The sequence below is a fragment of the Ascaphus truei genome, chromosome 7, assembly GCF_040206685.1.
Source record: "Ascaphus truei isolate aAscTru1 chromosome 7, aAscTru1.hap1, whole genome shotgun sequence".
NCBI classification, from domain to species: Eukaryota; Metazoa; Chordata; class Amphibia; order Anura; family Ascaphidae; genus Ascaphus; species Ascaphus truei.
The window spans coordinates 46,589,012-46,601,029 of record NC_134489.1 but is presented as its reverse complement, the minus strand read 5'-3'; the positions used below and the strand labels follow the sequence as shown (position 1 = coordinate 46,601,029).

Here is a 12,018-nt window from a genome sequence, read left to right as displayed (position 1 = left end):
ACACCCCAAACGCCGTGACCTGACTCCTGCAGCCTGAACACAGATTGCTGGACTGCAGGAGCACGCGGGGGAGGCGCGCACGGACGCTCGCGTTCGTAGCAGTCACCCTGAACTCGGCCTAAGTTTTGAGGCTTTTGTTGCCTCTGTTGCAGTTGCAGTTGGAGGGTAAGTACGGTTATCCTTGCCAGATGGGGTTCCATGCTTGGTAAAGCCCGGTGGTGGCTGTGAGTGGCGAGTGGGCGGGGCTCATTTAAACATGAGGTCCGAGGACGGCTAAGTGATGCAGGGCTTGGTATTAGGGGCCATCAGTTCAAGGACCATTGGCCTTTACCCAATGAAAGAGCACTCTGGCAGGGGGTGCACTTACCAGGTTATTTAATGTTTAATAAAAAGCTGCAGCCTTGTACCTCCAGACCTTGTCTTTGTTATTTATGTATTTGTTTATGTCGGGTTTGTCACTGGCGTAGAAGGGGAGGGGAGCTCCCTCGCAGCCTCCCGAGTCATGACACAAACCGCAGCCTTCTTGCTCTGCATCGCTCTCACATCAATGTATCAAGGAACTTTGCATAAATGTTGCACTACTTGCATGAGTTGGTGTTATGGGGAGCGATTTTGGTGCAGTTAGGGGAGGAGAACTTGCTTGGAGCATTGCTATAATTAGATGTATCCACATTTGTGACAGTATAATGGAGCACAGTCAATTCAATCCACCAGTTATGAGGTTATGTTGCTTACTGTCTTTTCCTCCACATCAAGATGTATGAAGCTAAAATAAGCTTCATGCTTATGGAGCAGGAGCAAATTATGGTAAATTTTCTCTGTCGAGGTGGAACCAATTGCTCTCCTTGATACACATATCTAGAATAAACTCTTGAGGTGGTGTGACCCCTTCCTGGTTCTCTTTATTTCTCGCAGCTGCCTGCAGAAGGTTGTGTAGTATAAACAACCCTTTTGTCTCAATTGAGGTCTGACTCTCGTTTCTCACTTTGATCTCTCTTCTCATCATGGTTCCAGATGAAAAAGGTACCACGCTGCCAAGCAGATTTTTTTTTTGGGGGGGGGGGAAGCATTTTAGCAAAGGGATATCGCAGAAGCAGTAATTACTCCTGTGTTACCTGTGTAATTGCAGGCTGTCAGCAGCAGTGCTCAGGAAGCACTGCAATCAGCAGATTTGTGAACCACCTCAGCTATAATCTGCATTTTTTTTTTACCCAAAGCCTAAACATGAAATGATAGAATGTTCATATAAACAAACGATTGCCTAGCCCCTTCAGAGCTGGGCGATGTGCGTTAAATTGCTCAGCAGTGGCACTACACAGGTTACAGCCCTAACCTGTACCATCTTTTATTATTTCTTAGTTTATGCAGTTTGTCATATTTGTATCTCTTTTTATTTTGGAATGATTGTTGCCTTAGATTAAGATGCAGTAGATGGACTGTATGAAATCTATCAATGCTACAATGCCAAACTAGTACATGTTTGCAAAGGTGCACAAACAGAACCAAAAGTACCTGTAGATATAATAAAATAAAATAAATATTTAAAATAAAGTATCACAGAATGCATTTTAAAGTGCCCGCGCTACTTTAACTATATGTATTAGTTTGCAAATACAGGACCTTTGCAGTTAGATTGAATCGAGGAAAGCAATTTGAGCTGTGACACTACATTGCTTCTCTCATGTTGGCATGTAATATGGGGGATCGAGAGGAAAATACATTTAACACAAATTATTATGGGTTGTGTGAATTCATGCACATCGTATCGTCATTTTTCTCCATTGGGCACAAGTCTCTTACATTTGGGACAGGCACTAAACAGCATAGCAGCTTTTCATTCACTCATTCCATGCTTGATGCATAACCTCTTTTGGTCATAGTTTTGAAAGCCCTGCTTACAAATTATTATGTTTTAACTAATCAATCACTTGTGTGTCGCAAATGACCCAGCATGAGTGGCTCTGACTTGGACATAGGAGACATGGATCTCTCTTTCTCTGCAGAAGTGCAGCTTCTCAGGAAAACGACAATGGAGATGGGAGCTGGTTTCAAAATATGAAAGCTGTAAAGAGAATAGAAGCCACGTCAGTGACTACACCGACAGACTGTAATATCAACCAAAATATTGCCATACTGTATATTGCTACTAATTTGTAGACTACAAAATGCAGATGTAAAGTTAACAAAGAAGGGTGTGTGTGGGATATAAAGTTAGAAATGTATCTAAACTTGTAATGGAACATAAAGTACTTGAAGCTGTTCTACAGTATTTGTATCCATTTAGTCATCTAAGACACAGCTGTTTTTGCAGCCTTGCCTAGTTTTAATGCCTCTTCTAAATCCAGAGATGGAGGGATTGGTAGGTATGCAAATTGGTTTGTTATAAAGTGTCCTCAATAACTTCCCTGTTCCCATTAGCCAATGCAATTTTCCTTCAGCTTTTGTGTCAGTGTTTGCTTTTGTGCTTAGTACACTGGTGCTGTGTGCCCTTGAGTCTCTGCTTATTCACGCTCAGCCAATAGCAGATATCAGGAATACAGCTAATGGGATTAACATCACCTTGCACACCTGCCGTTAAAAAAAAAATCTGCAAAAAGATTTTGCTTCCCCATTATTGCCTCCTCCGAGGTCAACAGACAAAGAAGCCTGGCTCCTATTCTCGCCTTCTAAATGTAACTACCTGTCATTCTCTTACCTCCTAACTACATGTATTCTTTTAAAAATTTACCAAAACTGGAACTCGGGGACTATCCTTATGAATCAGGCACTGTAACATCCATTTAGCTTCTGTATAGTTTCTTGTTAATCATTTAACAGGATTTTTCCACCGGAGGCATCCCCCTCTGCTCTACATTTATGGAAAGTCTCCTGTGGGGCTTGTTTATGAAATGGACAGAAGGGCATTAGTAGTAAAAGTGGGTATGCTCTGCATGAAATATTTCATGTGCTTGTCAGCTGAAGTGTTCTTATGCATTTATGTGATGTGCATTGTGTGAGATATCTTGTGCTTTAATGGTGATGTGAATCAAGATAACATATCCCGTTATAATACTGTGCTGAGCAACTCCTCCTCTAATTGATTCTATAACTGTGTCGTATAATTCCTCCCTTTACCTGCTCCCTTTAACTGCTTCTGAAACTGCCCCCAAAACTGACCTCTAAAACTTGATTAAGAAGCATCTTTAATCTGACATAGCCACAAACAGAATTTTGGTTTTCTGTGTGTCAAGACTATCTTGGGTGCATGATATAAAAGCAACCACTGTGTTTTATATGAAAATTCCCATCAATAGTGGAAAGTTACTGGAATTTAGTGGGCATCACAGTGAATGAATGTTCTGAAAATGACATTTGTCATTTTTTGAGGAGGATTTGTGAAATCAAGCACAGAATCACTTCCTCGACTTTGGAACTTGACAGAGTGACAATTAAAATGCAAATTATTTTTACTCCAAACATTTAATTGGAAACATTTCTGCAGTGATTGGTAGTTAATCCTTATGATATAAGAATCATGCTAATGACAAAGTGTGGCCCAGAGAGCTATTTTATTTTATATAAATATTTATATTTTATGTAACTAGGTCCCCTCCGGGTTTTCCGTTTCCCCCCCCCCATCCTTACCTCCGCTGACGCGAGGGATGGGCTGGGAGGTTGAGCAGGGCGAGGGTATCGCCGGAGCTCCGTGGGGAGTGAGCGCTCAGGCGCCGCCATCTTCCGTGTGGTCGCACATGCGCAGTGCAGATAGCTATGTTGCGGTGGCCATCTTGGTGCACCTTGTGCATGCGCAGAGAGGTACACAGTCGGCCATTACACCCAAATGCCCCGCAGGTGGACTACAACATCCAGCAACCACCGGGGCAGTTAGATCACATGGCGCGCAACAGCCAATCAGGCTGCAGCAATCCCCTGCGGGCAGATAGATACTTTTGGGCGCGCTGAGGACCAAGTGAGTCGGAGCTGGGAGACAGATGGGTAGGTTGTATGTGCAGGGCGTCTGTGGCCCCTGCACTAGACCAGAGACCCCTATAGGCCCCAGCTAGGGCCCGACTCATCTCAGTTTGTGGCTGCTATAGGGACAGGCCCTTAGGTAGGGACATTGCCCCATTAGCTGTTTGATAAGTTCAGGGACACTGCTGCAACGCTGCGCAGCCTGAGGATTGTAATCTGGGACCAGATCACCCTGCAAGATATATAGAGACTATCTGTATGTGGACCCTCCAGCTGGATACCACGCATGCGGAGGCGGATTCCATCACTGGATCAGCGGATCCTGTCTGTCAGTCGACGCGCCCGGGTGCTGGAGCACCCGGCAGGTACCTATATACCAAGTGCACCAACCATTGTTTCACTTCATCTAGTGGGCAGTGCTGTCTCACACATTGGGGTTGGGTGTGGGACTCTTGGGACACGGTGTGGGATACTCGGTGGTGAGGTTATGGCTGCGTGAGGCTTGGCGGGTAGCTGTATCTGATTAGCCATTAGTAGTACGTTAAGATATATATGTTGCCAGTAAAGGTATTGTTATTTTACAGTGCGTGTGATTAATTGTCATTGGGTCCTGTGAGGGGCTCCACCCACTATGCTGGGATTCCTCTCAGGTGGAGGCACTGCACCGATACTACTATTTTATCACTCCATGGCGTAGGCTTAGGCTTCCTGTGAGCCAACAGGTGAAGGCAGCACCAGTAGCCTCTTTGTTAAGGGGGAAACAGGGCTTCACTTATGACTACACAATTAGTCTCTGGAAAAAGCTAATAATGATAATAAACCCAGTATAAAACATGTATAACTTAAAGAACAAAGCCATCCAAGATCCTTCAAGAAATACAGCAATATTCCTCAAGCAACGGCCCTTTTTGCGTTTTCCAAAATTCCTGAGTGTTTTCTTTTTGTCCTCTCTGGTTTCTTTGGCATTCTTAGTGAATGTTCTGAGGCCAGGACTCTGTTGTTCAAGGCCCTCTTTCTTTCTCATAAATGTACAGTACAATGACACAAAGATATTGAAAAAAAGAGTAGTATAAGAGCATAGGACCAGTTAGTTTAATAACTGTTGCAGTATACTTGTACAGTATTAAAAAATAATAATAATAATAATAAAATATTTACCATATCACATTTTAAGTTATGGTGGGTGAAAAATGCAACAAAAAACCTCCCTCGTTAGCATATAGCCAATATGCTAACGGTGGAGGTTTTTTGTTGCCTTTTTCACCCACCATAACTTAAAATGTGATATGGTAAACCTACCCAGCCTAGAAATATTGCAAAGCAAGTATAAACCAACCTCACACTGATGATACCCATCAAGGTTGAAACATGTCTGTTAGTGGTTTAAACTTGCTTTGCCAGTCCCATGCTGTGTTTAAAAACTGTGTGAATGGCGATGCATCAGCTTAAATGGGCTCCATGTGAAATGGATATTCCAGGCAAAAAGGTGACAAATTGTGTGCTCATTTGCATGTTATTTCCCACAATCCCTTGCTGCAGTGGGAGCACTGTATGCGAGGTGATAATGCTTGAAAGGCAAGGGTGCAGACCTGTCTAAGACATGTGAATGTGCTCAGAAGTGATATTCTTTATTGCATATATAACAGGTATTCCCCCACCCTAAGGGAGATGTCACTGTTACCTGTACTCTCGCTGTGCTGTACCTGTGAGGCTTAAGGGATTGCTGAGTGTCCGCCGATAGTGGTGGGGAAGACAGTACAGGCTTTCAGGATATTCACAGCTCTTTCTGGGTGCAGCGACTCCATTTCCAGCAGGCCCTAGCAGAGCTTGGTGCAGTTCTTGCAGGAAAACCATCTTTCACTCCCCCTAATAAACTGCAGTCACAGGCAGGAGTATAAAAACAGCAACTGGTCTTTATTGAGTACAGCCGTACACAATCAACAATGCAGTTCCTCTGGTACCTGGAATCAACCCCCAGGGCTTGAGGCCCCAAAGGTCTATCCTTTCCTCCCCTACTCCCTGGTGGAGTAAGTAACAGCTCCCACTCCCTTGAGGGGAGAGGGTAAACTGACTGACAACTCCCAACTGTCAATTCCCAACTGCTACTCCCCACTGTTATCAGGGGCGGGGCTTAGGTGGGCGGTACCTAGGCCTCAGGCCACCCCCCCTGTAACTCAAGGAAGCTGCTTACTACAGCAGGGCATAGATTTAACCCTAACACTGCCTGCACTGGTACCAGGGCTTGTGTGTTATGCAGGCCAGATTAATAGCCAAGGGGATACATGGCTACATATATATATACACTCACAAACACACTTTGTACTTGAGCTGCATACAGTAGATTGCTGCTTTAATATGCAAACAGGTGATCATGTTTTTCTATCCTTGAGTGGGGGTAATAATTATCATTCTTTCTATGGAGTGCTAATATAATTTAAATGTTGCCTGCATTTTTTTTACACTGTGGTCATTGACCAAGGCTGCAAAAGCAAATGGTGACATCTTTTAAGCAAGGCAGCACCTTACAACCTTACCACGTACGTCTTAGTTGCATAGTACATATAGTCCGTAGTGCCTTGCCTGTGTCCAGTGTCCTCCTTGTATTTTCCATCTCCGGGGTTAGATATACTGTACTCAGATAGAATGTTAAGAATGTCCATAAGGTGGATCAGTGAACTCTGCAGCTTCCTTTACACCCTGTTTGACAGTAAATTAGGTCATGTAACGCCATCAAATTAAATTGAAAAAAAATAGATAGACCAGCAAGTTATTGACTGTCATCTTTCACTTTGCAAATAAAAAAATATATATCTGTTAGATAAATCAGCAGCTCCCATGCAGTAGGCACACGCTCTCCTTCTGTCATTAATCATTGTTAGGGCTCTCTGTGCTAGCATGACATACTATGGAAATGTGAGTGCATAAATCATTGCAGACACTGTTGAAACTCTCCCGACAGTAGAGGACACCTATTTAACATGTGAGTGGGGCCATCCCGGTTGACTGAGTAAGAGAAATAAAGTGGAAGATGGTTGTATTATCTAAGGTCATCATGTGGAGGGTGAGTGGACCTCAGCATCTAATTCCATGTGCATAGACTACACACCACCATGGGGTCTGCTGTATGTGTGTGCAAATTACAACACTGCTTGATAATTTGCTAATATTTCCCCAGCACGATTAACTAAGGTTTTGCCTGTAATTGTTTTAGACCAAAAACGTATCTCATAACTTTAGTAGTTTCCAGATCACTCACTGGAGCATGCTACATTGATATAAAATGATGAATTTGTCCCTGTCGGCAGCCTTGCGAGGCCCAGCCTCTTTCTCACCTCCTTGCTGTCTCACCATCTCTATTTCCTACCCCCTTTCTCACACTCCCCCCATATATTTCTTTCCTCCTTCTCTCACTCACTCTACCTGTCTAACACTCTTCCTCTTTCTCCCTCCCCCTTCTCTCTCACACTCTCTCTACTCTCTATCACTGAATCAAGTCCCCCAACACACACACAATTCCCCCCAAACACACACAATCCCACCAACAATACCCACATACAATAACCTCCACACACACAATACCCCCCTCCCCCTTCCGACCCCCCCCGACACACACACACACACACTTCCCCTGATAGATTGTAGTCTCAGACAGGAAGATATCTTTGAACAGGATCACTTTATTTAGTACACTGGCAGATGGAACAGCATACTTCACTTTGTGGGGCTTCGCCCTCAGGATGTACCCTGGACCTCCACTCCAGGCCAAGGGGACCTGAAGCAGTCCTTGCTCTTCCCTTACTCCCTGGTGAAGTCACCCTTCCACTCCCTCATGGGAGGGAATAAAGATTGGTAGAGCCCTTCATAATTGTTAGGGTAGACCAGTCTCTCTCAAGGAGGTAGAGGCACTGACTACATTTAGCAGTGCAGCTCCTTAAGTACAAGCAAAGTAGGTACCAGATCTGAATCCAGTGATTGGACACCACAGACCTAGTCCCACCACCTCCCCTGTCAATCAAGAAGCTACTGTGAGTAGAAAACCCATGATAACTCCTGGCAGCCTAATCTTACCAGGGCTTACCACCAGGAGGGGGGAGACTGGTAGCCAGAAACCAGTCCTGGTTACATACACATTCACAAATTTATCATGGGGGTGGCTGCCCCCCCAGTGCCAAAGGAATCTAGCACAAGGATACAGGAGTTGGGCCAGACTTCTGGGTGGGCCCAATTTCTGGCGCCGCCTGGCGGGTAGGGAGGCCACTGCAGCAGCAGCAACTGTGGCCTGGCAGCAATCAGAGGCCCGGGGTTCGGGTGCAGAAGTTGGGCTCAATCTCTGGTCAGCCCCACCTTACAGTGCTGACACGGCCAGACCCCTGTAGCCGCTAGGCTCGGGATAGTTGTCCCAGCTCTTCCCCCTATCGGTGGCCCTGCCTAGATGACAGAGGATGGAAAGAGTTTATTGCTAATATAGCCTTAAAGCTGCAGACCAAGCAATATCCTTCATGTGTGTTGCTCCGGTCAAAATCCTACTCTGGAAACGCTTTCGTGACTCACCGCTAGGACTCCCTGCTTCAGCACAGACCAGAAAGGTAAGCGGGGCATAGGGGTATAAGGTGTCCTCAGAATTGTACCGGGGTCCCCCCAGTAACAGAGGGATCCTCAGTTCAATGCCCGGTTACCCAGAACCGGTATAGAGGTTCAGGGGGTACTCCAACCATATATAAGGTTGCAAGGGGTTTTATGAAACCTAAGTCCAGTTTATAAAGGGAATGAGATACAGCCCTGAGAATGAACCTAAGCATTTTTTCATTCTACCTCAGGACTTAGAAAAAATATGGGAAAAAAATATTTTGTTTCATAGTGTTTTAATAGTAGATATGCTTGTGTACAGTAATATGAGCTGGGGACTTACAGGTCCATGGTTCCGAGAGGCCATGTGGCTACCAAGCTTGGTGCCACCAAGTCTGCTCGGGTCCCGGACATGAAAGCCTCAGAGGTTGCCATGGTGTGAAAGCCATTTGGGCACCGGCGCTAGGCTCCAGTACTCAAGTCCTGGGATGAATGGAAATCATCGGACCAGACCCTGAGGAGCCTAACTCTGCGGGTGGCTTCTAACTGACAAGTGGCAGAGGTGCCATGTTGGCGTATGCCCTTGTCGGAACCCAAATCCGTGCTTAGATAGACTGGCAACGCTCTGATTGACTGGTAGGATTTCTTCCACGCTAGAATTGGCTGGATGGAGTATTTCATGAAAGAAGCTGAAATACTATAAGAAATCCAGCACCCAATCCGTTCACGCGATTCTAAGCGCCAAGACAGAAGTGGCAAATTCAAAATCACCAAAAGATGCTCTGAGAGAAATAACAGCGAGTCGGATTCAGAAATTTCAAGGCGAGAAATTTTGTCCCACTTTTCGTGGCCAAGTTCTGAGAATAGAACGTAGTGGTCGCTGCTGGGTTTGAATGCCAAAAAGAGTACCAGGATGTTTGGTACTATCTCCCGGTCAAGGAGTTTCGGCATCTCCTGAGCTGATACAGCGATGGCGTTAAGAACTTCATGCCGATTTGAGTTCCAGGACATTTCTGGACAAGTCCCGTCAACCTAAAGACTTTGTTTTACATCTTATTTTACCTAGGAAAGTCTAGATTTGTAGCCCAGACCCCCAGTAAGTGTGTTTTCTTCTGTATTTTGTAATTCACTGTGTGTACGTCTGTTTCTATGGAATAAATGACAATTTGTTTTACTATCTTGTTTTGCTCAGTGAATGTTCCCGGTAAAGAGGCGTAAATACCTGGTCTCCCGTGACAGTGAATTCTTTAATAAATCAGTTCTGTACTATGAGAAAATACTTGTAGCATTTTTTTGGAAAAACGGAATTACTTTTTTTATGTATTATAATGTAACAAGCATTTTTTGTTTATATAGCAATCATTTACAAAGTCACATCCCCTTCCTCTTCTGAAACAGGCTCTGGCACACACCTTTTGTGAGCCCTATCCTCTCTCTAGCAGTGCACCTATTGTATCTAGTGACTGCCGGGTCACATGATTTTCCCCACAGAATTTTGCATCTTTGGTCCTCTTCTGCTGCACTGACAGTGAATCCACAAGCCGAATCTTGCCGATCGATCACAGGAGAATGGATCAATCGGCAACTTAGCTAATTACTTATCATTGTGTGGATTGTATTTATGCACATATTAAAGGGAAGGGGGGGGGAGAAACAGCAGCTAGGATTGCTGCTTTAATACATACCGGTATATGCCAGCATGCTGTGCAGTGTGTGAATGTATCTGTGAGACACTTTGTACCAAAATAACTGTGTGACCAATATCTTTCATGTGACAAGCTCCTTGTTATTTTACAACTGAAATAATAGGCTTGTAGCATTAATATTAAAAAGGTATGTTATGTTGCAAGTGTGTGATGACTGAAGATAGATTGTCGTAGAAGCTGTTTTATCTCAGGGGGAAAGTCCATTTGTTTTTGTGTTGTGGTGCCTTTTAATAATAATAACTTTATTTATATAGCCCTTTTCTCCCAAAGGGACACAAAACACAGGATGCAGATACAGTATATCATAAAATACAGAATGGAAAGTTCAGTATTAAATGTTAAATTGGTGGCGATGCATTCATCAAACGCCTGGGTAAACACAGACGTTTTGAGCTTGTTTTTAAAGATTTCCAGAGAGGGTGCGTCTCCGACCGTGTAAGTAAGAGCAGCATAGCTAAAAGCTCCAGTTAAAAAGGATACAAATTCTGGAAACAATCAGCAGACCTTCACCTGAAGATCTAAATGAGCAATTGGTGGTATATGGAGCCAGGAGCTCCTTCAGATAGCTTAAACCCTGATTATGTAACACTTGAAATGTCAAAAAGCCAACCTTGAAATAGTGTTGCCATCATAACGGCAACAAGCACAGAGAACAGTCAGGTGTCAGGTGTCGTGGCAGGAACGGGTCTGCCTAGTTAACCTGCCAGCAGCATTCTGCACTGGCTGCAGGTGACGTATCTCTATTTCAGAAAGACCCAAGCAAAGTGCATTGCAATAGTCCATGAATGAGAACACAAAGCCATGAATCAGCGTAGGGAGATTGTCTGGGGGATTAAATTGCTTAATCCTGGCTATGATTCTTACATGTCCCACAATAGTAAGTAGCCCTTTGTAAGCACTTCTCTTCGTGTCTAGTTTTAGCGCTTTGTGGGAGCCTATCTAGATACATTGTCAAAGGTGTTTAGGCAGTTGAGCTCTACCCATACTTTAATTTTTGCTATAATGTTTAGTTTCACAAGCCTGCTTTTCCATTAGGGCTTTGAGTAGATGTGGGGAAGATAATGCTAAGAAACCGACATAGTATAATAGAATTGTACTATGTCTGTTTCCTACCATTATCTTCCTCACATAGAATCCTTCTGAAACGGAGGTCGAGTATACTACTGGCAAGTAGAGAAGATCTGTATCCTTGTGGCTATGAGTGCTGGGTTTAATCAAAGTGAACAAGGGTTCTAGCACTAAAAGGCTAAGGGGCGCATCCCTATCTGAGGGGCCTTCCAAATAGCACCACAAGCTAGAGATGATCGGGGCCTTGCTGGGACCTGAAAGAGGGATACTCTGGCCTAGACCAGTGGAGCACTTCTCCCTGGACCTTACTTATCCCCTTGCTGTCCTGTTCCCGACTGACCAACTGCCCTAACAGTTCTAACTGACGTTCCAATCTCCCCTCAGGAGATTCTAGTAGCCCTATTGGCTACTCTGGATCATGTGGTAAAGCAGCCCCGGAGGCTGCTGGGAACTATAGTTCCCTTGGAACCTATTCCCCTGGTGTCCGCCGCTCCTAGGGGCACTCTGTGCATGCTCACATCACCTTTATCCTGCACCAATCCCAATATGGCCCCCGCTGCCTCCAGCCGCAAGGCGCATGCTCGGCCACTTTAAGATGGAGGCGCTCAGCTGCCCCGTGCCACTGCAGAGTCTCGGCGACTGTATTGCCAGCCTGTCTGACGCCACGCTCCCCACCCATCTCCCCATCCGACTGGCGTGTCCACCTTCATGTCCGGTGGCACCCGCA

At 44.8% G+C, this 12,018-nt stretch overlaps 1 long non-coding RNA gene across 1 annotated transcript; it reads right to left on the bottom strand.

Moving 5' to 3' along the window:
• Nucleotides 1-1,566: 1,566 nt before the first annotated feature.
• On the bottom strand, nt 1,567-6,022 carry LOC142499208 (uncharacterized). The gene is made up of 2 exons (XR_012802632.1): nt 5,633-6,022; nt 1,567-2,062 (listed from the first exon to the last, which is right to left on the bottom strand). It is a non-coding gene; the product is annotated as an uncharacterized LOC142499208 (long non-coding RNA).
• Between the last annotated feature and the right edge of the window lie 5,996 nt (nt 6,023-12,018).